The sequence below is a fragment of the Babylonia areolata genome, chromosome 2, assembly GCF_041734735.1.
Source record: "Babylonia areolata isolate BAREFJ2019XMU chromosome 2, ASM4173473v1, whole genome shotgun sequence".
NCBI classification, from domain to species: domain Eukaryota; kingdom Metazoa; phylum Mollusca; class Gastropoda; order Neogastropoda; family Buccinidae; genus Babylonia; species Babylonia areolata.
Genome location: NC_134877.1, coordinates 20,404,509 through 20,429,860, shown reverse-complemented (window position 1 = coordinate 20,429,860; position 25,352 = coordinate 20,404,509). Strand labels below are relative to the sequence as shown.

General features: G+C 46.0%; 1 protein-coding gene across 1 annotated transcript in view; it reads left to right on the top strand.

Moving 5' to 3' along the window:
• The window catches only part of LOC143279343 (uncharacterized), a 45,574-nt gene that overhangs the window by 3,938 nt on the left and 16,284 nt on the right, over positions 1 to 25,352 (top strand). The gene's annotated exons all lie outside the window — the stretch shown is intronic.

Genomic DNA, 25,352 nt, shown 5'->3' with positions numbered 1-25,352 from the left:
TCCTTTGTTTTATCTATCAAAGGAATTTGGGCAACTTACGGAAAACATTTCACTACCAAGGGTCTTTCTCATGCCACAAATGATTCCCGCAGATTATTGCCTCATCACCTAATGTCTTTCTCATGCCACAAATGATTCCCGCAGATTATCGCCTCATCACCTCATTATTTTCTCGTGCCACAAATGATTCCTGCAGATTATTGCCTCATCACCTCATGTCTTTCTCGTGCCACAAATGATTCCTGCAGATTATCGCCTCATCACCTCATGTCTTTCTCGTGCCACTAATGATTCCTGCAGATTATCGCCTCATCACCTCATGTCTTTCTCGTGCCACAAATGATTCCTGCAGATTATCGCCTCATCACCTCATGTCTTTCTCCTGCCACTAATGATTCCTGCAGATTATCGCCTCATCACCTCATGTCTTTCTCGTGCCACTAATGATTCCTGCAGATTATCGCCTCATCACCTCATGTCTTTCTCGTGCCACTAATGATTCCCGCAGATTATCGCCTCATCACCTCATGTCTTTCTCGTGCCACTAATGATTCCTGCAGATTATCGCCTCATCACCTCATGTCAGACGAACACAAGGAACATCGTTCTGTGGCAGAGTGGTGACTGCAGGGAGAAAAACCCTGTCGCTTTTCTGGAGTTTGAACCAGGAGCCGCTTGCTGTTCAGGCAAAAGATTTTCCATCGGTGTGCCTCTCCTCTGTTATCCAGCATTTCCATTTCCATTAAGATATTTCTAAAAACATCTCTTTATTGAGAAAACACAGCATACACGTACACACAAACATCAGATCAACAACATGCGTGCAGCGTATAATTATTGTTGTGATCAAGCGTGTGCTGAATTATTGTTCGTTTGGCTTACTTTGACGGATGGTAAACGTTGCACAAGTGAATAATGCTGAAATTAATGTTCACCAGTTGCTTGTAAATGACAGTTTGGCTTACTTTGATGGATGGTAAACGTTACACAATTGCAGTAATGCTGAAAAGGAGTTTTTTCAGTTGCATATAAATGACAGTTACTGCATAATTCACATGAATTGCCGATGTGGAATTTGTATACCGGTTTGTAGATTGACTGCTGAAGCGTAAACATAATCCAGTGAGCTGTGCTGGACACAGCCTGCATGGGATTTTTTTTTTCTTTTTCTTTTCGTTGTGTTTTGTTTTTGTTTCTTGTTTTTTTGTTGTTGTTTTTTTTGTTTTGTTTGTTTGTTTTCCTTTTTATTATAGAGACGATTCGTATTTCGCAACAGCAGAAAAGTTGCAGACTGCAAGCGATGTCGCAAGTTTCTTAGAAAAGTTGCCTCTTGCTTTCACTTTGTATTTGACCTTCCATCCTTTGGCTATGTTGACCTTTTCTGGGACGTAACTTACTCTGAAGGGGTCAAACCCATCAATACGCGGGACTATGATGACCTCTGCTGAGAAAGTACGGTTATTCCGAGGGGTAGGAGATTCCTAGTAATTTGAGTTCAAAGCTGTTGTAGTTGATTATCTGGTCATTTTGTGGAAACCAGCACTGACGTTTCTCATGATGGAGACGATTGTATTGTGTGTGGTTTATCATTTTTAATCTACATTTCTCAGATGGCTTTACAGAGGGCTTGGGCAAGCATCGTGTAAACTGTTTACTATGCTACGTACTTACCACGATTGTCTGTCTTGCCCATTCCGAGTTGATTCTCATGATCTTTATGTTATCCGTCGAAGGAAAACTTTTTCATTCTTCCACGATGAAGCTCGGCAATTGATATATATGTACGTGTATTAACTCGTTCCCTCGGGGAGGGGGGAGGGAGAGACAATTCTTTGTTGAAGATATAACAATTATGTTACACATCTTTTGAAAGCCTAATTATTTTCCTTGCTCCTGTTGATGGTTATCGATCTTAGATTCGTTATCGGCAGCCGTGGCAAACCGCAGACCACGTTATTTTTGTCAAGTGTCTGAGTTAGTGTTTAGGCGGGTTACCCCTATGAATCACCCGGCCTTGCACAGACAGCCGTCAGTGTATTGATTACAGTCCCACATCGTCCGCGAGGTGCTATGTCAACTTCGGTAGTCCTTGGCCCTTCGTTCCACCCCCTCCCCCCTCCTCCTCCCTTCCTCCCGGCAAACTCTTGAAAAAACTTCCGGGCACTCGGCGCCCGTGACCTGCCCCAGCCGTGCAGCGCTCAGTGCGAGCCAAACAAGGGGAGAAGGGGGAAAACCCCAGCGGATCACAGAGAAGAGGGGGCCGCCGAGATGGTTCAGCCAGAGTTTTTCGTTTGGGGGAAGCTCTTTGGTTCAGCCCCAAAGCCCATTGAAAGGACCGAGAGGTGGCCGAGGGAGGACTGCCCCTCTAACGTCTTCATCCGATCGGCCACCTACCCCCCGACACCCTCCACCCCCTCCCCTCCACGACCCCACTTCCCACCCCAGTTGACCTGGCCGGCACCCAGGTCAAGAAACTAACACAGCGGAAGCGTCTGTTTGAGATGGAAGGGGGGGGGGGGTGAAGCACGAGACAAAAGCAACATTCCAACCGCAGATCGTGGGAGGTACTGAGGGGTGTGGGGGGAGGACAGGGTAGAAGGTAAGCGGCCTGTGTGTATGGCCTGTGATAGAGGGGTGGTGGCGTGTGGGAGGGGGGGGGGGGAGGGGGAGGGGAATGAGAGGGCTTTGTACTGTGGGGCGCCGAATGCACATAACAGGATTTCAAAGGTCAGTTTCGAAACCGTTCTTCAGCGGAGGCTGAAGGACGGTTTTGTAAAATTGTCAAACACTCACACCCCGAGTATCTGCACGCTGAACGCTAAACTGATCTGCAGGTAGAGACCCGGCTTTCAGTAACAATAACCGCGGCTAGATAGTAGAGGAAATCCAAAGTAGTGTTCTTAAAAAAAAAAAAATAATAATAATAATAATAATAATTTTTTTTTTTAAAGGGCCAGTGAAGCCATTTTGTGAAATGGCTATTACTTAGTAAGGTTAAAATCTCTGTTCAGACAGACAGAGAGACAGAGAGAGAGAGAGATCCTAGGTTCGATCCTAAGGATCACGTACATGCCCAGTCCGCCACCCGGACCACAACCGGGTAGCCATGGTCCTCCACGTGAAGGGAATCATGCACGGGAGCACACAGAGAACCCCGAGGCACTAGCTTTTCCTGGCTTGGTTGGGTAGAAAATCCCATTTCGTGGGTACACAGCATCGAACACATAGAACGAAGAAAGGAAAGAATGCTTGTACAGGTAGATGAGCTAGGTTGCGAAGGATTATTATGGAATCTGGAATTATACATGCTGAATCTGTTCTGACAAAAGCGAACTACAGTACAGTACAGTGCTTTTATAATGCAGTGCAGTGCAGTACAACACAGTGCAGTACAGTACTTTTATAATACAGTGCAGTGTTGTGCAGTGCTATACAATACAGTGCAGTACAGTGTAGTGTAGTGAATGTCGCTAACCAGCCTCTCATGAAGGAGAATCAGCTCTAGATGTTTGTCCATCAGCTGCTGCTCTATATTCTCTCTTGCCCTGATTCAGGAGTTTTTATTTCTGTTCAAGAAATTCGGTTAAAGGCTGCAAAACATGTTTTTCCAAATACAGTTGAAATTAGCAGACTATGACGATTTTTGTTCATCAGGATAATGGATCTTTTTCCTAACACTGTCTCCCACGTACTGTATTTTTTAATATTTTTATCAAAGCCAGTTTGATATTACTGTTTACCCAATGAATTTATGCAAAGCTGGTTCAAGTATGCATGGTGTTCAGTTTTACGTGTCACGTCCACTAACGATATTCGTCTGTGTGTCCTTTATTTGGTTTTTGTAAACAAATTATGAATCCTGTGTGTGTGTGTGTGTGTGTGTGTGTGTGTGTGTGTGTGTGTGTGTGTGTGTGTGTGTGACATTTCGCTTTGCACAGTTTTACAGAAAGAACGAAAAACCAATTCCCAATTGTTTAAAAATAAATAAATGAATAAGTAAATAAGATAATAAAAACAAACTCTACACAAAACTTAAGTTCACTTCCATAATTTCTATGCTTTTTCTGGCTGTTAGGCTACTTGACTGCATTTTGACGCTTCTTCCAGTGAAACTGGCCTTTATGGTCTTTGTCCTTTAGCGGTCTGTTCGAGTCTGGTAAACTGGCAACACAATCAATTATCCATATAAAATCATCATGTTGTGTCTTTCTTTCTTTCTAATGTTTCTTCTTTTTTTTCCTTTCTTTCTTTTTTACTTTACCTTCGTTCATTTGTTTATTAATAGTCACGATTTGTTGTTTTCCTTAAAATTTATTATCTTTCGTTTTTATTGATTATACTTTTGTATCAGTTCCACCGTGTCTGTGTGTGCGTGAGAGAGAGGGAAAGATAGGCAGAAACAGACAGACAGACAGTCTTGCAGTCACTGAAGACTGATTGTCTCCGAGATTAAACCCAGAAGAGTGCAACCTCTGCAAGAGCCTTTCCCTACCCCCAGAAAACGAGTTATTCTCAGCCCCCGAATAGACTGCACCAAAATGGTTGGCTACCATGCGCAAACGGAAATAAGGCTACATTGCTGCCCTGTGCTGATTCTATATCTGACTTTTGTGTGGGCTGTGATCACTGTCTCCTTGGCGCATCGAATCTGTGCAGTCTGGTCCGAGTGGAAGATATGGACAGGATTATTGTGTCCTGAAGTTTGACCTTTTTCCTTTCGCTATACCCCGCGGGCTTTGAACAGTTAACTCACTCAGTACGGCCAGTTCTCTCTTCTCCTCTACACAGACCCCTCGGATGTCCAGTGGGTGTCTGAATGACCCAACCTTTAGCCTTCCGTCGTCAGAATTGTGGTATTCTTTGTCAACATTCACCTCTTCAGTATAAGAGCCTTCCGCTTGTAATATTTTGATGATGGTAATTGGGGTGAAACGCTGTTAACGTCGTCTCTTTCGCCGTTCGTATGGAGAGAGTTAATCATCATATTCTGGTTGTCCTTGCTCTGCAGTGTCCATTCGTGAGACAGGTCGGCAACGGGTGATTATTCGTCCCCTTTTTCTTCTTGTGTTAGGTTTTATTGCGTTATTTTATTATTTTGAGCGAGTGGATGAACGAAGGGGCTTGATTTATATCCGGCGCATAAAATTTTCAACTCATGTTGTTTGTTCACAGCGTCACCCACACTCAAGCACAGACAGAAACAGCATGACAAAAACCAAATGCCTGCACATCAGCCAACACACACACACACACACACACACACACACACACACACACACACACTGCCATTCTTTTTCCTTACTTTTCCCCCCTCTTTATTTCTTTCCTTGTCCATTTCCTTTCTTATCTTTTTCTTCCAGTTTTATTCCTGTCTTCTTTCTTTGTTTTCTTTCTTTCTTCGATTTTTTTTTCTTTCGATCTGCCTATCTTTACATTTTGTCACATGTTTCTTTCAGCGTTGATTTTTTTTCTTCCTTTCTTCCTTTTTTTGTGGGGAGGGGGGTGTGTGGCCGGGGGGGAGGGGGCGGGGTGTGGTAATGGGCGGGGGGTGGGGGGGGTAGATGGGTGACACGTCGGGTGTCTGCCCTTTTTGTAACCCACATATCCCGCAGGGTAGAAGTTGTACTTTGATGTAACGTCTTTTCACGCAATATGATGTCAAATGAATACTTGATCACTGATTGGTAAGAAGAGCACGTTTCTGACTTGTGAACCAGTCTTTGACAGGTTTGGCCAGACCATGAATGTCATCTGCGAAGCGAAAGTTCGTGATTGTTCGTTTTCCAGTGGTGACTTTTTACATAGCATCTTCCAAGAGCACTCGTCCAGGAATATGCTGAACGGTTTAGGAGACACTTTCTTCCCAAGAGGTTCACATGTGTGTGTGTGTGTGTGTGTGTGTGTGTGTGTGTGTGTGTGTGTGTGTGTGTGTGTGTGTGTGTGTGTTGTAATCCTTAAAACAACTCTCAAAGAAAATGCAGCGAGGGTGAAGGCACCATCTAGCATTTTGGTGTCAACCCGATTCGCATATTCCAGAATCTCCTGTTCTGGATTCGCCTAACACTAAATTGGTAATCACCCATTTTCATTTCGCCCATGTACTCGAAATTACGCTAGCTTCTCTTTTACTTTTTACTTTTGTATATATCGATATTTGCCTGCACCAGAGGAAAGACTGACTTTAGATTACACACACACACACACACACACACAAACACACACACACACACATACACACACACACACACACACACACACACACACACACACACACACATATATATATATATATATATATATATATATATATATCGCACCACAAGTTTCATGGCACTTGCATAAAAACAACTGCGCACGATGATTTCTTTTGAGTCAACCCACCCGGTGAAGTGCTGTCTTCAGTTCAAATTAGCGTTTCGTTGCTATCGATACCTCCTGTGGAGGTACTTGTTAAAGGTTGTGAGATTTACTCATTTAGACAGTTTGACTTCTAGCTTCGGAGTGATGAAGGGTGAAATAATCCAGACTCGGGTATGAATGCCATTTCAACTCCAACAGAACATGTAAAATGTTCTTGGAAGAGTTCTGGGTGACTGATTGTGGGGATGCAACTTTGTTATAAATAATCCAAAGAAAGCTATAGTTCATAGCCAGGTCACTATGGTTGTGTGCAGATGAAAGTCAAACATGAAAGCTTTCTTTTTTCTTCTTTTGGGGAGATCATGTTCTGTGAAAGCAACAGGCGTACAAAGCGAACTGTATACCGCCCCCCCCCTTCCCCTCCCCATCTTTCCAAAGAGAGCGTGTTGAATAATAACTTGCAGCCATGTAGCATCGCAAACCTGTCTCTACGATCTTCAGTACTGGGGACTGAACGAAGACCCTTTTACCCGATGTGCACCCTCTAGCGACAGTTCCAGATTCCTTGATAAAGGGCGCCAATTCCATTGGATTATTACTGGGATTCTACACAACCCAGTTAGTTGTTGGTTTTCGGAAACGAGTGTTTAATTTATAACCGTTCTGTTTCTAACTTAAATGCGCGATTTTAAAGCTCTGATAAGACCTCTGAGGTCGGCTCTGCTTAAAAAAATGAAATGAACTGAGTCCCCCTGTCTTTCTCTGTCTCTCTCTCTGTCTCTCTCCATGTTCTTCTGTCTCTGTTTTTTCTCTGAGTCTCTCAGCAGCGCCATGTTCATTCCGCACGCTTCTTACCGCGGCATAACACGTTGTTTTTCCCCCACAGGGTTTTTGTTATTCGCGCCGACAGACCGGGAGCGCGGCGGCAAGCAAGCAGGGTTGGATGTGTTGGTGTAAGCAGGCAAAAACCGAAAACCGCACCCCGACCGCTCCAGACAGACAGACAAAAACAACAACAAAAACAAGGAGAGGGAGAGAGAGAAAGAGGTTGGCGGGGAGGGAGGGGGGGGGGACGTCACCGAAACACTCCACCAACAAAGCGATGAACCACCCGGAAAGACCCCACCCCCCACCCCCCACCCCAAAAGGGTAGAGGATTCCAGCCTGGGAATTGAAATGGAACGGAGGGTGGCTGGAACCCGGTGGGGGTGGGGGGGTTGGGGGAGGGGGTAGGCGAATCCCTTCTGGCTCTGGAAAGACAGGGTTTTGATGAGGGTGTGTGTGTGTGTGTGTAAGAGGGTAGGGGGGAGGACGGGAGGGTGGCAGTTGACAGAAGGCAGGGGACCCATCCACGCCGCTTGGATGGGCCACAAAAGATGACAATTGCTCTGTTGAACGATCGCTCTCCATCCTGTCCAGTGCAGGCAGAAGAGGGGTTGGGAGTGGGGGGGGCCGGGGGGGGGGGTATCGTAAATGACTCGGAGAGAGACAGACAGACAGAGAGAGCTCCCAAGACACGTGAACCACGTGCATCTTTCAGCAGACGACCAAAGTGGAATGTGCACAGCAGTCTAGACATGCGCCAGACGGGGGTGGGGTGGGGGGTGGGGGGCGTGTCGCGGTATAACGCCTGTGGTTATGTCGGGTCAGGAACTGTCTCGAGGGCTTGGTGCAATGGTGGTGGTGGTTCGGGGAAAGCGGGGTGGAGACGGAGGGGGAGAAGGGTTGTTTTCGCCCGGCCGCTTCGGGCCAAACCTTAGTTGATTCTGTGCAAATGCGCGCATGTGGGCATGCTCACGCGCACACAAGCACGTAGGCACGTATGCATACACACAGACACACACACACACACACTCACGTACCCCCCACACCCATTCCCCCTCCACACACACACACACACACACACGGGATACATGAAGAGATTGTTTTCGATGCAGTTTGTTGGTCGCGTCGACCAGAGATGAGTGTACGATTTATCAGTGAAGCAGGTCCTTTGGGTTTTATGTGTAAAAAGTTGTACTCTCCTCCCCCTCCATCACACACACACACACACACACACACACACACACACACACTGTTATTCACTAACGAGTTTTCCCCCGTGGGGATGCCAGGGGTCTTTCAGTATAAATAGCATCCCTGCCATCTGGAAATTCAGTGCTCGAAATTTCCTTTTTTCTGTCACTCTCTTTGTTTCTGCCTTTTTGAAATCTTCACTGTTGTCTCCTTTTTCTGTCTTCCCAGTCCATTCCCCCTTTCTTTTTTCAAGCAAGCCTTGACACTTTTCTCTCTTTTCCGCATTCTATGGTGTACTATCTGTGCTGCTTTGCTCTGGCGATTTGGTAGTGAGGTGTAAACACTGGGATGGGCACCAGCTGCCCATTCTGCAGTGTTATTTGCCTATATGGCCTTTTTATGTATTTTTTGTTTGGCTTTGAAGTATTGGTTTTTTGTTTGTTTGTTCCCCCCCCCCCTCCCTTTTTTTTTTAACTATTTTTTTGTAAACTGGGGATGATAAATTACGCAGAATGGCTGGCGTCCTCAGCATGGCCTAGTCTTTTTTGCCATAAAGAGCAACATGGTTGGGATACCGTGTCATGAACTGTGTTTTGTGGGTTTGTCCTAGTGGGTTATTATTATTATTTTATTTTATTTTTTTTGGTGTAAATGTGACAGTTTTGTGTTGACGCGGTTGAGCATTTGTATGGTTTGACAGTCCTGATATGGCCCTGTGTGGTCGGCTGGACTATAAGCAACAAGAATAAGAACTAAGGAGTTTCACAGTGCTCCCTGTCAACGTTCGACAGGTTGACACAAGGTTGGTGTTTTGTGGTCATTGAAGCCTCCAGATTTCTGCGCATTTGTATTTCTTTTTCAAATTAATTTTTTTGTCAAGGTCAATTAAACTTGAAATCAGTTGTATTTTATACCTGAATCAAGGTTTTATGTTGCTTGCTGTCATTTCATAAATAGTCTTAACAAATGTGGGTTGTTGTTTTTTCTAGTCTCCCTTAATGACGACTGTATACCACAATGTCACTGGATGCAGCGTAAATCTTTACGAATACTAATAACGACAGAAAAATATCAGTCGTTCTGGACCTCTCTGGCAATATTTCCCGAAGTGTTTCTTGCATAAAGTATATTGTTTTCTCGGTTTGTGTGTGTGTATCTGTCTGTCTGTCTGTCTGTCTGGCTTCGTGTCAAGCTGAGAGATCCTACTGGAATGTTTTTTTTCTTTTGGTTGTTGCTGAAATCAGGCTGGTTCTCCTCTGAAATGTCTTGGGAACTTGGCACGAAGCGAGCAAAGCCTGGTTGCATCATCACCCTCCACAAGCCTCACACGTCGTGGCCACACCAGTCACGCCTAGCCGGGCTGATGGAAAAGTCGTCTGCGTTTCACGTGCGCGTCTCCGCACCACCCACCCTTCCTGGTCCCCTCCCTCCTCTCTCTCTCTCTCTCTCTCTCCCCAGTTTTCAATGTTCTATTCTGCTCCATTTCACCCCCTTCCATTCATTCACTCTTACCCCACCCCCACCCTTCCTGGTCCCTTCTCTCTCTCTCTCTCCCCCAGTTTTCTATGTTCTATTCTGCTCCATTTCACCCCCTTCCATTCATTCACTCTTACCCCACCCCCACCCCCACCCTTCGCTTCACTTGTCTGCCAGACACTGCCACCATCATTTCCTTCCCATTCTCCTCCCTTCCCCCCTGCCCCTCAACTCCAGCACCCCACTGTTTCTTTCTCCACACACACACTGACACCGTCACAGCGGGAGCAACGGGGAGAATATTTCATTCATGTGGCCTGTGTGGCCCCCTGTGCTCCTTTCTTTTGAGCCAGTCATTCATACAGGCTTTGGCCTTCAGAGGGCGTGGTAATATGTTGACAAATGACGGTTCATGTTGCTAGAACAGCATTACGACCAAACACGTTTCAGCAGTGTGCAGTACGGTAGTTATTACTACCATCCACTGTATATGCTTTTTGAACCGCGTCGTTCTGACAACTCCAAACACGGTTGCATAATACGGCAGTGACATTTCACGAAATATGCTATTCTAAACTGCACCGTTTTCTGACGTCTTCAAATGAAATTATAAAGTTATAACAAAATAGTACTACAGAGTAATGTTCTAACGCCTCCAAACAGTTGTACAATACGGAAATAATATTTCACAGTATATGCTGTTTGAACTGCACGGTTTCCTGACGTTTTTAAAAACAAAGCACAACACGACAGTTGCAAGACTCTACAGGCATCAAGAAAACAATCATGTAGGCAATATCTAATCATCATCTGATCATATTCTGATCATATCTATCTGGTGCAAGGAATTTGGTCATGAAAAGGCATATTGATGGTTACACAATACCATCTCATGTTAAAGGAAACGAGCGAAATGTTGGTTTGAATAAACTTTAATTATTCAACAATACACATGATTACAATGCATTGAATGACAAAAGAGCATCAACAAGCTTAAAGCTTATACTGTGCTCACAACGTTGCACTTCAATTTTATCATGACGGCAGATGAACCATATTATGACTTGTATTGAAATAACATGCATAAACAGTAAGTAATGTAATAATGAAATAAAACAAATAAACAAACAGTACATAATATAGTAAAATAATGCTAATATCAATATTAACATGAGATTAAATTTAAATTTAAATGTTAAAAAGAAAGAACCATGAAAACGGAGCATGAGGGATAGAGGAGGAGGAATTTTGTTTATGGTCCCGTCACACATATCGGTGATTGGGGACATTTTGTTAAAGTATTTATGAATACATTTGACTATTATCGGTTAGAAGGGGTGGAAGAAACTGGGGAAAACTGGGCAAATGAGGGTGAATTGAGGGCGAAATCTGAAAAAAAAAAAAACCCAAACAAAAAAACCTTAATACAATTACAGGAAATTACTTAAAGGACTTCGTAAAAGAGAAGTCGTTAAACTGACAAGCGAAACAACTGATAATGAATGCAAAAAGTCAAAAACATCAACGTTCTCAGTCGCTTGTGAAGACACACTTTCGTGTACACAAGGCTTCATCAAGCTACAGTAAAAAAAAAAAAAAAAAAAAGCAGCTTCATTTTCAGGTTACTAAAGCATATGCACTTGACATTGGAACAATACTTGATCCATAATCAATTTGATAATAGAGAGCTAAACTCAGAATTGGACTAAAGTCTGAGAGAGTGAACTGACGAGGTTTTAGACTTGAATTCAAGCACCTATTAAAGTCTCTTTCTAGTATATTGCTTATTTTCTTGTATGACAATGGGCAATATACTTTTTATACTATCTGTACGATTCTCTGAGGGATAGAAGAAGAAAAATTGATACGGAGTTCTGAATATCTGACCCTCGTTTATACTCTCACACCATATCCCAAAACACCAGCAGAGGATAAGAAGATCCCATTTCTTCAAAGACACACAGCTGTTGCACGCTTGTGACAGAATTACGCGACTGATCCGTCGCGAAATCGATGCACGAGGATTTACCTTATCTTGTGATACCATACCATACCATACATTTTATTGCGTGTAACGGACGTACACGTGTATGAAGATTTTTGTAAGAGTTTGCCGCCGAGGGTCCGTTAACGAGTGTACGCATATGTGCAGCAGTCAGCGTGGTTGGCCCAGCTCCCTCGTCCTTGTTCTCACACCAGAAAGAACCGTGCCCTCAGTATGAGCGGGTGGGGTGGAGGTACAGTCCCGTCCGGGGTAAAAAAAAAAATCTCTGAAGCTCCTGTATCAAGGGTTTCAGTTATATAACTATTTTGCCCCCCGAAAGTATAGTATGGCTGCCTACACGGCGGGGTAAAAACAGTCGTACACGTAAAAGTCCACTAGTGTACATAAAATATTATGAGTGAACGTGGGAGTTGCAGCCCGCGAAGAAGAGGAATATAACTTTTGTCATGACGAGGAGAACGGAGGGCAGCGATCATGGATGGAGGTCGAGAAGGTAGGGGAAAGGGGGGGTAGGGCTGGGGAGGGGGGGGGGTGTAAATGGAAAGGCGGGAATATAAATGGACAAAAATTGGGTTGAGAACGCAGTTATTTGAATCATGAGAATAATTACAGATCTAAATGGGAAAGAAAAGAGCACCGGCAGAAGTTTATGTCAAAAAAGGTTAATGTAATGAGTTTCGTCAATAATAGAATGTACAAAACTCTGCGTGCGTACGAGCGCGATGCAAGTGTGTTTGAGGGGGGAAGGGAAGGGGGGGGGGGTGGAGGAGTGCCAAAGCTACATCACTGAGGATCAGTGTTTGTTCCCCTCCACCTCCCCTCCCTCCTATCCTCCCCAACCCCACCCCACCACCATGGCACACACACACACACACACACACACACACACACACACACACATACGCGCGCGCGCGCGGTCCCGGAAGACTGGGAAGTGACCCCTCGCTTCCGCAGCGCACAGTCAATGTCAAGGCCGATGCTTCTGTTGCTTTCCCCGCAGAGGCGCTGGGTAGCTGTCTCGTCCCCTGTAGAGAGGAGTCGTCACCCGTCGGTCAGTCAGCACCAAACACCAGCAGACGGTACCAAGGTCGCGTGCAATTGAATGAGGTGCTTGATCTTCTTCTTCTTGTTGTCCTTGTTGCTTGTAGTCCAGCCGACCGCACAGGGCCATATCAGGACTGTCAAACCATACAAATGCTCAACCGCGTCAACACAAAAACTGTCACAAAAACGAAAAAACAAAACAACAACAAAAACCACACACACACACAAAGAAAAAAAAAACCCCAAAACACAAAGACAAACACACAAAAGAGTTCATAACACAGTATCCCAACCATTTAGTTCCTTATGGCAAAATAAGACTAGGCCATGCTGAGGACGCCAGCCATTCCGCTTAATCTATCATCCCCAGATTACAAAAAATCGTAAAAAAAAAAATTTTAAAAAAAGGGAGAAAAAAGCAATACTTCAAAGCCAAACAAAAATACATAAAAAGGCCATATAGGCAAATAACACTGCAGAATGGGCAGCTAGTGCCCATCCCAGTGTTTACATCTCACTACCTAATCTCCAGAGCAAAACAGCACAGACAGTACATCATGGACTGCGGAAATGAGGGGAAAAAAGTGCCATGGCTTTCTTGAAAAAAGAAAGGGGAATGGACTGGGAAGACAGAAAAAGGAGACAACAGTGAGGAAAGAAAAAAGGCAGAAACAAAGAGAGTGACAGAAAAGAGGACATTTCCAGCACAGAATCTCTAGATGGCGGGGATGCTATTTATACTGAAAGACTCCCCGCATCTCCACAGGAGGGGGGGGGGGGGATTGCAGGGGTGATGTCCTGACTGGATCGAACCCGCCAAAGACTGACCGTGAAGCCCTGAGTGCCGATTGGGTGCTTCCACCGCCGACATCCTCTGACGTGTTTTTGTCAATGACGTCACGTTGTTCGTGGCTGTGGTCTTTATGTGATTCGTATGTGTGTTTTTTTTGTATCAGTCGTACTTTATGGAACTAATCATTCTTTTCTGGTGTTCTGCCCTCACACTGTTCTCCCTTCACTTATTTAATCATCCACTAATTCATTTATTGCTATGTATGTGGGGGGTGGGGCTATTTAGAATTATGTGGTGCATGAAGCTGAATATGATTCAGTCTCAAACTGAATGTGTGCACTGGTCTAAATGTACTCTTGTGCGACTTGTTTAATATGCAAAGGTGTGCAAGGAAAAGGGAATGAACAACGGCACAACAATATCACCTGTTGTGTGAAAATCGGCGAAATATATATATTCTTTTGTCTCTGTTTTGAGACTGGTATTGAAAGGATCACTACACAGTGTCCGATATCCTGTGGTAGACGACTGCAAAGTTGGAAGCCAAAGCCAAAGCGAGAACGGAAGCCATGGTGTTTAGTTGGATCACGAGATTTAGGATCAGTGCGTCAGCAAATGATCGGAGTCACAGGTGTGATGGTGCATGTTCAGGAAGCAAATCAAAGATTCCGGGAAAATGAATTCTTTTGCCCACTTTCGGGGTGTGGATGACGCAATAACAATACATACTCATTGAATCACACAACTTCAATCCAGCATTGTCACCGAAACAAGCAACACACACACACACACACACACACAGTCAGGTGATGCTAACAGATGATGAATATATACAAACAAGATTAGGAAAATTTGTGTATGAATGCTGCTGCAATTTACCGCATTAACTGATTGATAAATTGTGTGTTTTTCATTCGTTCATTCATTTACCATTGCAATTGTGTCTTATAAACCTTCAGGTTTCATGACAATAAAATCTATTCTATTCTATTCTATTCTATTCAACACACACACACACACACACACACACACACACACACACACGCATGCATGCATGCATTCATGCATGATGATGATAATGATTTGGAAGATCTATTTAAAAATAAAGATAAAAAGTCAAACCAACCCACTGACAAGCACGTTCCAGATGTAAGCAAAAGTTACACACCCTTTCAAGATTTATGCTTTTTACTTAGATTAACTGGTGTTTTCTTCCCAGCACGGAATAAATTGCGTATATCGAACATTGACAAATGCGGTTGATATTTACGCGGTATCAGTTTATTTCGATTTACATTATTTTTAGGACATACTAAAACACAGCGAAATTCATCCCCAGCAGTTTCCCATACTGCATTCATTGCGAATTCTGTTTTCCCAGTTTTTGCCATCTCTTCTGTTTGATCTGCAGTGTCTTGACGGAACAGTGTCTTCTCTTGACGGAACAGTGTCTTCTCTTGACGGAACAGTGTCTTCTCTTGACGGAACAGTATCTTCTCTTGACGGAACAGTATCTTCTCTTGACGGAACAAGAACAGTATCTTCTCTTGACGGAACAAGAACAGTGTCTTCTCTTGACGGAACAGTGTCTTCTCTTGACGGAACAGTATCTTGTCTTGACGGAACAGTATCTTCTCTTGACGGAACAAGAACAGTATCTTCTCTTGACGGAACAAGAACAGTGTCTTCTCTTGACGGAACAGTATCTTCTCTTGACGGAACAAGAACAGTATCTAGTCTTAACGGAACAGTGTCTTCTCTTGACGGAACAGTATCTTCTCTTGGCGGAACAGTGTCTTCTCTTGACGGAACAGTATCTTCTCTTGACGGAACAGTGTCTTCTCTTGACGGAACAGTGTCTTCTCTTGACGGAACAGTATCTTCTCTTGACGGAACAGTGTCTTCTCTTGACGGAACAGTGTCTTCTCTTGACGGAACAGTGTCTTCTCTTGACGGAACAGTGTCTTCTCTTGACGGAACAGTATCTTGTCTTGACGGAACAGTGTCTTCTCTTGACGGAACAGTATCTTCTCTTGACGGAACAGTGTCTTCTCTTGACGGAACAGTATCTTCTCTTGACGGAACAAGAACAGTATCTTCTCTTGACGGAACAAGTACAGTATCTTCTCTTGACGGAACAGTGTCTTCTCTTGACGGAACATTGTCTTCTCTTGACAGAACAGTGTCTTCTTGACGGAACAGTGTCTTCTCTTGACGGAACAAGAACAGTATCTTCTCTTGATGGAACAGTGTCTTCTCTTGACGGAACAGTGTCTTCTCTTGACGGAACAGTATCTTCTCTTGACGAAACAGTGTCTTCTCTTGACGGAACAGTATCTTCTCTTGACGGAACAAGAACAGTATCTTCTCTTGACGGAACAAGAACAGTGTCTTCTCTTGACGGAACAGTATCTTCTCTTGACGGAACAAGAACAGTATCTTCTCTTGACGGAACAGTGTCTTCTCTTGACGGAACAAGAACAGTGTCTTCTCTTGACGGAACAGTGTCTTCTCTTGACGGAACAGTATCTTCTCTTGACGGAACAGTGTCTTCTCTTGACGGAACAAGAACAGTATCTTCTCTTCTCTTGACGGAACAAGAACAGTATCTTCTCTTGAGGGAACAGTATCTTCTCTTGACGGAACAGTATCTTCTCTTGACGGAATAAGAACAGTATCTTCTCTTGACGGAACAGTATCTTCTCTTGACAGAACAGTATCTTCTCTTGGCGGAACAGTATCTTCTCTTGGCGGAACAAGAACAGTGTCTTCTCTTGACGGAACAGTGTCTTCTCTTGACGGAACAGTATCTTCTCTTGACGGAACAAGAACAGTGTCTTCTCTTGACGGAACAGTGTCTTCTCTTGACGGAACAGTATCTTCTCTTGACGGAACAGTATCTTCTCTTGACGGAACAAGAACAGTATCTTCTCTTGACGGAACAAGTACAGTATCTTCTCTTGACGGAACAGTGTCTTCTCTTGACGGAACAGTGTCTTCTTGACGGAACAGTGTCTTCTCTTGACGGAACAGTGTCTTCTCTTGACGGAACAGTGTCTTCTCTTGACGGAACAAGAACAGTGTCTTCTCTTGACGGAACAGTGTCTTCTCTTGACGGAACAGTGTCTTCTCTTGACGGAACAAGAACAGTGTCTTCTCTTGACGGAACAGTGTCTTCTCTTGACGGAACAGTGTCTTCTCTTGACGGAACAGTATCTTCTCTTGACGGAACAGTGTCTTCTCTTGACGGAACAGAATCTTCTCTTGACGGAACAGTATCTTCTCTTGACGGAACAAGAACAGTATCTTGTCTTGACGGAACAGTGTCTTCTCTTGACGGAACAGTGTCTTCTCTTGACGGAACAAGAACAGTGTCTTCTCTTGACGGAACAGTGTCTTCTCTTGACGGAACAGTGTCTTCTCTTGACGGAACAGAAACTTCTCTTGACGGAACAGTGTCTTCTCTTGACGGAACAGTGTCTTCTCTTGACGGAACAGTGTCTTCTCTTGACGGAACAGTGTCTTCTCTTGACGGAACAGTGTCTTCTCTTGACGGAACAGTGTCTTCTCTTGACGGAACAAGAACAGTGTCTTCTCTTGACGGAACAGTGTCTTCTCTTGACGGAACAGTATCTTCTCTTGACGGAACAAGAACAGTGTCTTCTCTTGACGGAACAGTATCTTCTCTTGACGGAACAAGAACAGTATCTTCTCTTGACGGAACAGTGTCTTCTCTTGACGGAACAAGAACAGTATCTTCTCTTGACGGAACAGTATCTTCTCTTGGCGGAACAAGAACAGTATCTTCTCTTGACGGAACAAGAACAGTATCTTCTCTTGACGGAGCAGTATCTTCTCTTGACGGAACAAGAACAGTATCTTCTCTTGACGGAACAGTGTCTTCTCTTGACGGAACAGTATTTTCTCTTGACGGAACAAGAACAGTGTCTTCTCTTGACGGAACAGTATCTTCTCTTGACGGAACAGTATCTTCTCTTGACGGAACAAGAAAGTGTCTTCTCTTGACGGAACAGTGTCTTCTCCTGACGGAACAGTGTCTTGTCTTGACGGAGCAGTGTCAGCAATGAGCCAGTAAACAACCAGGCTCATTGGTGAAAGTCACACAATTAAAGCGGAGGCAGCAAACTTTGTTTCTTTCAGAAGCCGGTGTAGCGTATGTGAAAGTGGAGTGGTGATGGTGCTTGCAGAGCAAGACGGACAATGTATTTTCATCTTTCTGTACTAAATCGACAACTAAATGAATAAAATAAGAGTTATTCGTTTGGACTATAAAAGCGGTTTTCGTGGTGATGACCCGGTACTTGTGCCGTGCACATAAAGGTGAGGATGGTGTATACTGGGGCGGGGCAAGGCTGCTGATCCCGAGTTGAGGACAGATTATATAGCAGTTGGGAGGAAAAGGGTGCGGCCCATAAGTCATACCACCCCAGGAATTTTTATCACCCTGGACGAAAAGGTTCCCTTGTTCATTCGCTCGTTCTCTTTAAAGACCTACCACACACTGTGTCTGTGAGGACTATAACCCCTCTCGGTCTTCTTAGGGTTATTCTTGAAACGGCCAAGTCCCGTTTGAACCGACAACTCCCCCCCCCCCCCCACCCCCCCCCCACCTCCCCGCGGCCCCCCATTCACGGTCATGATCTCTCATCCCTCCTTCCCATTTAGGGGATTTAGGAAGGACAATTAGCCTTGGGAAAGGGGGGGAGAAAACGATACCTAACGACTGCAAACTGGCGGGAGGCGGCGGAAGGGATTGGTGGACGTGACGGAGGGTCCATGATCTGGGAATACCGTCCCGAGTTCAGCCCCTCTTGAACCTTAACCATTTTTCTTCTGTTATTTATTCATTTTCGGTGGAGAGGGGTTTACGTTAAAATACTCCGTGTGAGAGAAACAAGGTATCCGATACCTTCTCCGCCCCTCTAATTTTTGTCGTGGAAACAAAATGTCGACAGACTCTGAATCGTTTTTGTTGCTGTGTCTGTCTGAGCTCAACGTTCACCACTGTCGGCGTGCTCAGCGGATGGACAGTTGAATGAGGTACGACAGGCATTCTTGGACAGCACGACTGATTCACTGTGTATGTAATGTAAGGCAGCAAAGACAAGAGCGTACTTAAGCGTGGTTTTTTCACAATTTGTTCTCTCTCTCTCTCTCTCTCTCTCTCTCCCTCTCGTTCCCCCTCTTTCCCACCCTTCCTGCTCACGCCACACGGGGGAGGGTGGGAGGGGGAGAGAGGCGCCATTGACCGTGACTGTTTGAGGTCACATTCCTCACCGTGTCCGAGCGTATGTTGGTTTTTCATTGATGGCTGGCCCGGCGGCCAGACGTTCACCTTTGGCGACCACACAGGCCTCCGACGTTTTAAGGGGACGTTCACCTTCATTATTGCTCTGGTGGGGGTATGGGGATGGGGAGCGGGAGGGGGTGGATGTGTGGGGGAGTGCGGGTTGGAGGGAGGGGGGGGGGTGAAGAGGCAGTTTTTCGACCTCGGTAGCGTCAATGGTTGTTATTTGAGTTGGGTTTGTTTGTTTTTTTTGTTTTGTTTTGTTTCTTTGTTGTCTCGAAGAGATTTTCACTTCCCCAAATCTTACTGTATAAGGAATTAGGGGTGGGGAGGGGGGGGGGGGAAAGAAAGTTCGGCAAAACACACTGACAAACGCGCGCGCGAGAAACGAACGAAAATCGCCCCCAAGTTTGGTTTCCTCCGTTTGTCTCGTCACACGTTCTTCCATTGGTCTCTTCTAACCTCCTCGCCCACCACGACTCCTGTGGAAAATTCCCAGACAAGGTCATACCGCGAGCCCCCCCACCCTCCCCACCCTCCCCCTCGCCCCCCCCCCCCCCCCTCCCCCTCTCTCTCTCTCTCTCTCTCTGTCGTCCCAAGTCTATTCAATTTCTTCACCAACATGTCGGATTTTCTTTTCTTGTCATTTCTTCTCCTTTTTTTTTCTTTCTTTCTTTTTTTTTTTAAATGGGGTTTATTGCGGGGTTGTAGGGGGTGGAGAGGAAGGAAGTGGGGGAAGCTCAGTAACCCAGAATTGTTGACCGAGTTTTCCCTCTCTTGTCTGTTGCAATCTTCATTCACAACCAGGACACACGCATGCTCTCTCTCTCTCTCTCTCTCTCTCTCTGTGTGTGTGTGTGTGTGTGTGTGAAGGCAGAGAGGTGGTGCCCCTTGTAAAAGCAACAGCTCTTCAGTTCCTTTTCTCACTCATCACTCTTGCGTCACTCCACTGGTTGCTTTGTCGCGGCGTTAACTTGGTTCACTCGTGTTCATTTTGCTCCAGGAATGACGGATCTCCTGCATTTGTCCACTGTCTCTGTCTGTCTGTCTGTCTGTCTGTCTCTCTCTCTCTCCGCTTTACTCTCGTTGTACAGGTTGAGATTTGGGGTGAAGAGGGTTGTAGTAGTGAAAGGGGTGGTAAGGCAAGGTGAGGCGAGGTGGGGGGTGGTGGGGGGTGGGGGGGAAGTTGAAAAGGGGGGGGGGGGGGGGGGAAGACGCTGAGGAGGGTCTGATCCCCGAGGGACGCTTCAGTGTATTTTCCATTCATCTGCCCAGGAGGTCGGTGGGGTAGGTGGGGTGGGGTGAGGTGTGTGTTTTGGGGTGGGTAGGGACGGGACCAGTCGGGGTCAATACACTTTGCTGCTGCAGGTCTTTTTCTAGGGACAACCTGATACCTGGGATGTAATGGCGGAAGCTGTGGGGTTTGGGGTTTGTGCCCTTCGAACAATGCCGGGAACTGTACCTGAGGCTCACAACGTAGGGAACCCCATTTTTAAGATAACAGTTTCCGGTTGCTGTCTGTGTATTTTGGACACAGTTAATTCTTCTTTTTTTTCCCTTAAAAGTAGAACGGGGTTGATTTACAAACTGAAGATAATAATAATAATACATAGTTTTTCTATGGCGCGATATCCAGCACCAATGCCGCTCAAAGTGCCTTACATCATCGACTATAAACATGCCTTAAAAAACACAACCGCTGCTCTGACAATGGAAAACATCCAGTGTGTTCATATGAATGAAAAACCACACTTAGGAGATGAATCAGATTATAAAAGCTATGAAGTAAATAAGGCTTAGATTAAAACAAAATGCATTTCATAGAACACACACACACACACACACACACACACACACACACACACACACACGCACGCACACACACACACACACACACACACACACACACACACACACACACACACAAGATGTGGGGGTCGGGGGCTAGGAATGCGTGCAGCGTGTGACGGTGCACGTGTCAGGAGTATTTTTTTTCTTCCAGATTCGGAAGCCTAATATTTTCTTAATGATGGATTTTCATTTATAAAGTCCACATTCATAGGCCACGGCCGTAATTACGCTTGTGCAGATATGGATTTTCATTTCATTTGGTCCACATTTAATAGGCCACAGCCGTAAATACGTTTGTGCAATTACGCAATTGTAATTCTTATATCAGTGCAGCAGCTCAGTAAAACCTAAGAATGTACATAGTCGTACAGATAAGATTTTTTGGCAAAACGTATGTCTTTAATACACAATTCAGGCATCTGCGGAACAAATAACGGAAGCTATGGAATACAACGACACACACACATCGGAGGGCCTCAGAAAGCATTATTTCTCGACTAGGTGGAACAAATAATGCGTTTGGGGACGGCCCACTGTCTTATTTGCGTGTCCTGGTCACTGTGATTTCTTGCACATTTTCACTTTATTGTGTGTGTGTGTGTGTGTGTGTGTGTGTGTGTGTTGTGTTTGTGTGAGTGAGTGTGTGTGTGTGTGTGTGTGTGTGTGTGTGTGAAGTGACTGCGTTTCTGCACAGGCGTCAGTCGTTGTGTCCTAAACGTTTTCATTCTGGTGCCGTTAATTCCGGTGTGCCGTGTTCTCCACAACGTCGGTACCTGCCTCACCCTCAGCATCTTCAGTCTGTCAAGCTTGACACCTCTTTTAAAATTTTTTTTTATTCTATCCCATACCCCCGAAAACGGAGTATGGTTGCCTACATGGCGGGCGTAAAGCGGTCATACACATAAAAGCCCACTCGTGTACCGTACACACGAGTGAACGTGGGAGTTGCAGCTCGCGAACGAAGAAGAAGAGGAAGAAATACTATCCCATCATCTACGCCGTTTCTGTGGCATTACTCCCACGACGCGCAGTCCGAATACCCCATACATTAAATGGAGTGATGGCCTAGAGGTAACGCGTCCGCATCAGTAGGAAGCGAGAGAATCTGAGCGCGTTGGTTCGAATTACGGCTCAGCCGTCGATATTTTCTTCCTCCCTCCACTAGACCTTGAGTGGTGGTCTGGACGCTAGTCATTCGGATGAGACGATAAACCGAGGTCCCGTGTGCAGCATGCACTTAGCGCACGGAAAAGAACCCACGGCAACAAAAGGGTTGTTCCTGACAAAATTCTGTAGAAAAATCCACTTCGTTAGGAAAAACAAATAAAACTGCACGCAGGAAAAAATACAAATAAATGGGTGGCGCTCTCAGTGTAGCGGCGCGCTCTCCCTGGGGAGAGCAGCCCGAATTTCTCACAGAGAAATCTGTTGTGATAAAAAAAAAAAAAATACAAATACATTATCCACACTCGGGCTCGTCTGTCACGGTTCTTGTGTCGGCAGTTCACAGGGGACCATCGATGTTAGGTCGCCAGGAAGCCACACATCAGGAGACCCTGCACTGTTGTTGCAAAGTCACTTCGGTGGTGTTCAGTAGTGCCTGTTCTGATTTAACCTTCTGAGGACACTACCTACTAAGCGCCTTGCCGACGACAAAAATAGCTGAGTCGCGAATCCAGATTGAGTGAGCGTCCCTCCACGTTGTGCAGACCGCTACCACGCCCCCGTTCCCTCCACACACACCCCCTCCCCCCCGCCCCCACCCAACATAGCACCCACATCCCCCACCACCCCTATGAATCTGCTGACACCGATGAGCTTGGCATGACACCTCTTTGTCCTATGATGTACTGTTGAAGATTCAGTGCAATTATGATTATTTCGTTATATTATCCCTTGCTCTCTCTCTCTCTCTCTCTCTCTCTCTCTCTCTCTCTCTCTCTCTCTCTCTCCCCGCTCTCTCTCTCTCTCTCGTCAATCGTATGTTCACTTGCTGAAGAATGGTTCTGTTTGCAGTATTCGTAAACGCGTTTATATATTTTAATGCCCTGAAGATACGACAGGAATTCTTTGACAGCAATGAAGAAATTCAGAATTAATTTTCTATGCACAAGAATCACTTTTGTTCTACAGGTTTAAGCTAGTATGTATTTTACATTTTGCTGTCGCTGCGTGATCACCATATTGTGTACTTTTGATCTCTTTCTAGGGGCCGGAGGCCCGGAGATTAAAGTTCTTGTTCTTGTTCTTGTTCTCTCTCTCTCTCTCTCTCTCTCTCTCTCTCTCTCTCTCTCTCTCTGAGTTGTATTCTCATCATGTGACGTTTCCAACACGAAAAGTGTCCTTGTAGGTCATGTCCGAGTTCTCATTTACAACTGTTCTTGTTTTTCTTCTTCCTCCTCCTCTTCTTCTTCCTCTTCGTCTTCTTCTTCTCTTTCGTTTGATGGACATTCCACTCTCCGCGATGAAGGCAGCTGTACGCTGCAGGTCCTCCACACAGCCGTAGAGCTTCCAGGTCATCCTGGGCACCTCATGGAGGGGGGAGGTGTGGGGGGGGGGGCAGGACTGCAGCAGGTGGTGTTGTTCGGGCTGTCAGTCCCACAGGGGCACCGTGCTGAGTGACCATTGCGGAATTCAGTGTACAAATGGTGGTGGTTCAGGTGGTTGTGGCCTGTCCTGAGTCTGAACACTGACACCTGTTCCCACGGCCTAGTCAGCAGGTAGTAGGGGTCTGTCCTTTTGTGGCGTGGATGCTGTTGAATCCATTTCTTCTGTTGCTTGGCATTGATGATGGTCTTCACCTGTTCTTTTGTAGTGCCTTGTTGGGTTTTTTTCATATGTGTTGTTTTGTTCATTTTTGTTTTGTTTTTCCAAGGTATGGGGGTCATTTCCTTTAGCTGTTTGTTGTTTTGCTTTGAGGGATGGATGTGAAAAGAAACACAAGAAAACGGCAGTGCTTAAGCTGTGTGGTAAGTGGCCCCCAGTGTCTGTAGTGGCTGGATGAGACGTGTACCACGTGGGAGGCACACCCGACCTGAGTGATGTGCTTGTTGTTTTACCCCGGAGGTAATTATCCGACAGGGGGCGCTGATTGTGAGTAACGAGAGCAACTCCACCCCGCAACGTACATGGCTGGGGGAGAGAAAGAAGAGCAAAAAGTCGGTCATCGGTTCTGGCAGTGTCGGGGAGAGGGGGTAGGGGGGAGATGTGGTGAGGGAGGTAGGTGGCGGATGTACGCAGCAGGCGTCTGTGTGGAAACGGCGGAGATAATCAGAGAAAAACAGAGAGTACATAATGTGAGTAGGTACCAATTAGAGACTGGAGAATAAGGCGAGGTCCCTGAAGCGATTCTCTCAGCCTTTTTCCGGGATGGGGTGGGTGGGTGGGCAGGACGGTAACCACAGGCGCTGACGGTCGGAGGTCTCCTCAAAGTGTGCACGCTCTTCACCCTTCGTGAAACCAATCAGAAGACCTGACACAGATGAGTGCTGCGGGTCTAGGGAGGTGCAGGGAGGACATCCGCAGAGACCCAGACACGTCCGTCACCGCGACTTGGCAGTCGAACAGACAGAGTCACGGTGATGGCTGGAGGCGGCACAGGTAGACGACACCGGGGAGATTAGTGAGGGTTGTGTGGCTGTCTCGCTAGCACCAGGGGGTGCAGAGCTACCCCCCCCCCCCCCTCCACGAACAGGTGCGACCGTCAGGTAGCTATACCTCCAGTCACACACAGGTGGCCTCGTTCGTCAGACAGCGTCGTGTGGGGTGGGTGAGGTGAGGTGGGGGGGGGGGACGGGGTATGGGATGGAGCCAACAGGTTGAGCACAGTCAGTGAGTGCAACAACCACAGACTTCGGGATCTGTCTGTGCGGTGCAGCAACCAGGGGTGTTCCTCCTCCACCCCCCACCCCCACCCCCACCCCCCTCCCCACTAAAACTCTCCTCTTGTCAGGTCTGTCTGGTTGCGGTGATGGATGAGCGGAACTCGCGCCGTTGATGAGTTTGTTTTGTTTTGTTGGGGGTTGGGGGGGGGGGGGGGGGGCATCTCTCGCGCTCTACTTGCGCTGCTGTGCGGCATCTGCTTTTGGTTTGGCCCCCGACTCTTCTGACTCACAAGACGCAGCCAGACGGTTTAATTGTCGTGAGAATGGAACTGGGTTTGTGGTTTTACAAGCACGTCCTCCCACCCCTCCGTACCCCCCACCCTCCTCCCACTTTTCCCGTTATGTCTGACACTCCAAATTGACCCCAAAAAACAGTGGGGATGACCCCCCGCCCTCACCCCCCCACCCCCCAACAAAAAAAAAATCAACAACAAACAAAAAACAAACCAGTTGCACAGTGTGCGCTAATGATGTGAACAGAAGCATGAGTCGGCATGAGAGAGGGAAAGATCAGAACATTGCTCCGGCACTGACTGATAACACTTTGTTTTCCTGTTCATCTTTCCATACACACGGTGACTGGAAAGGGGAAAAACAACAACGTATAGATAACGA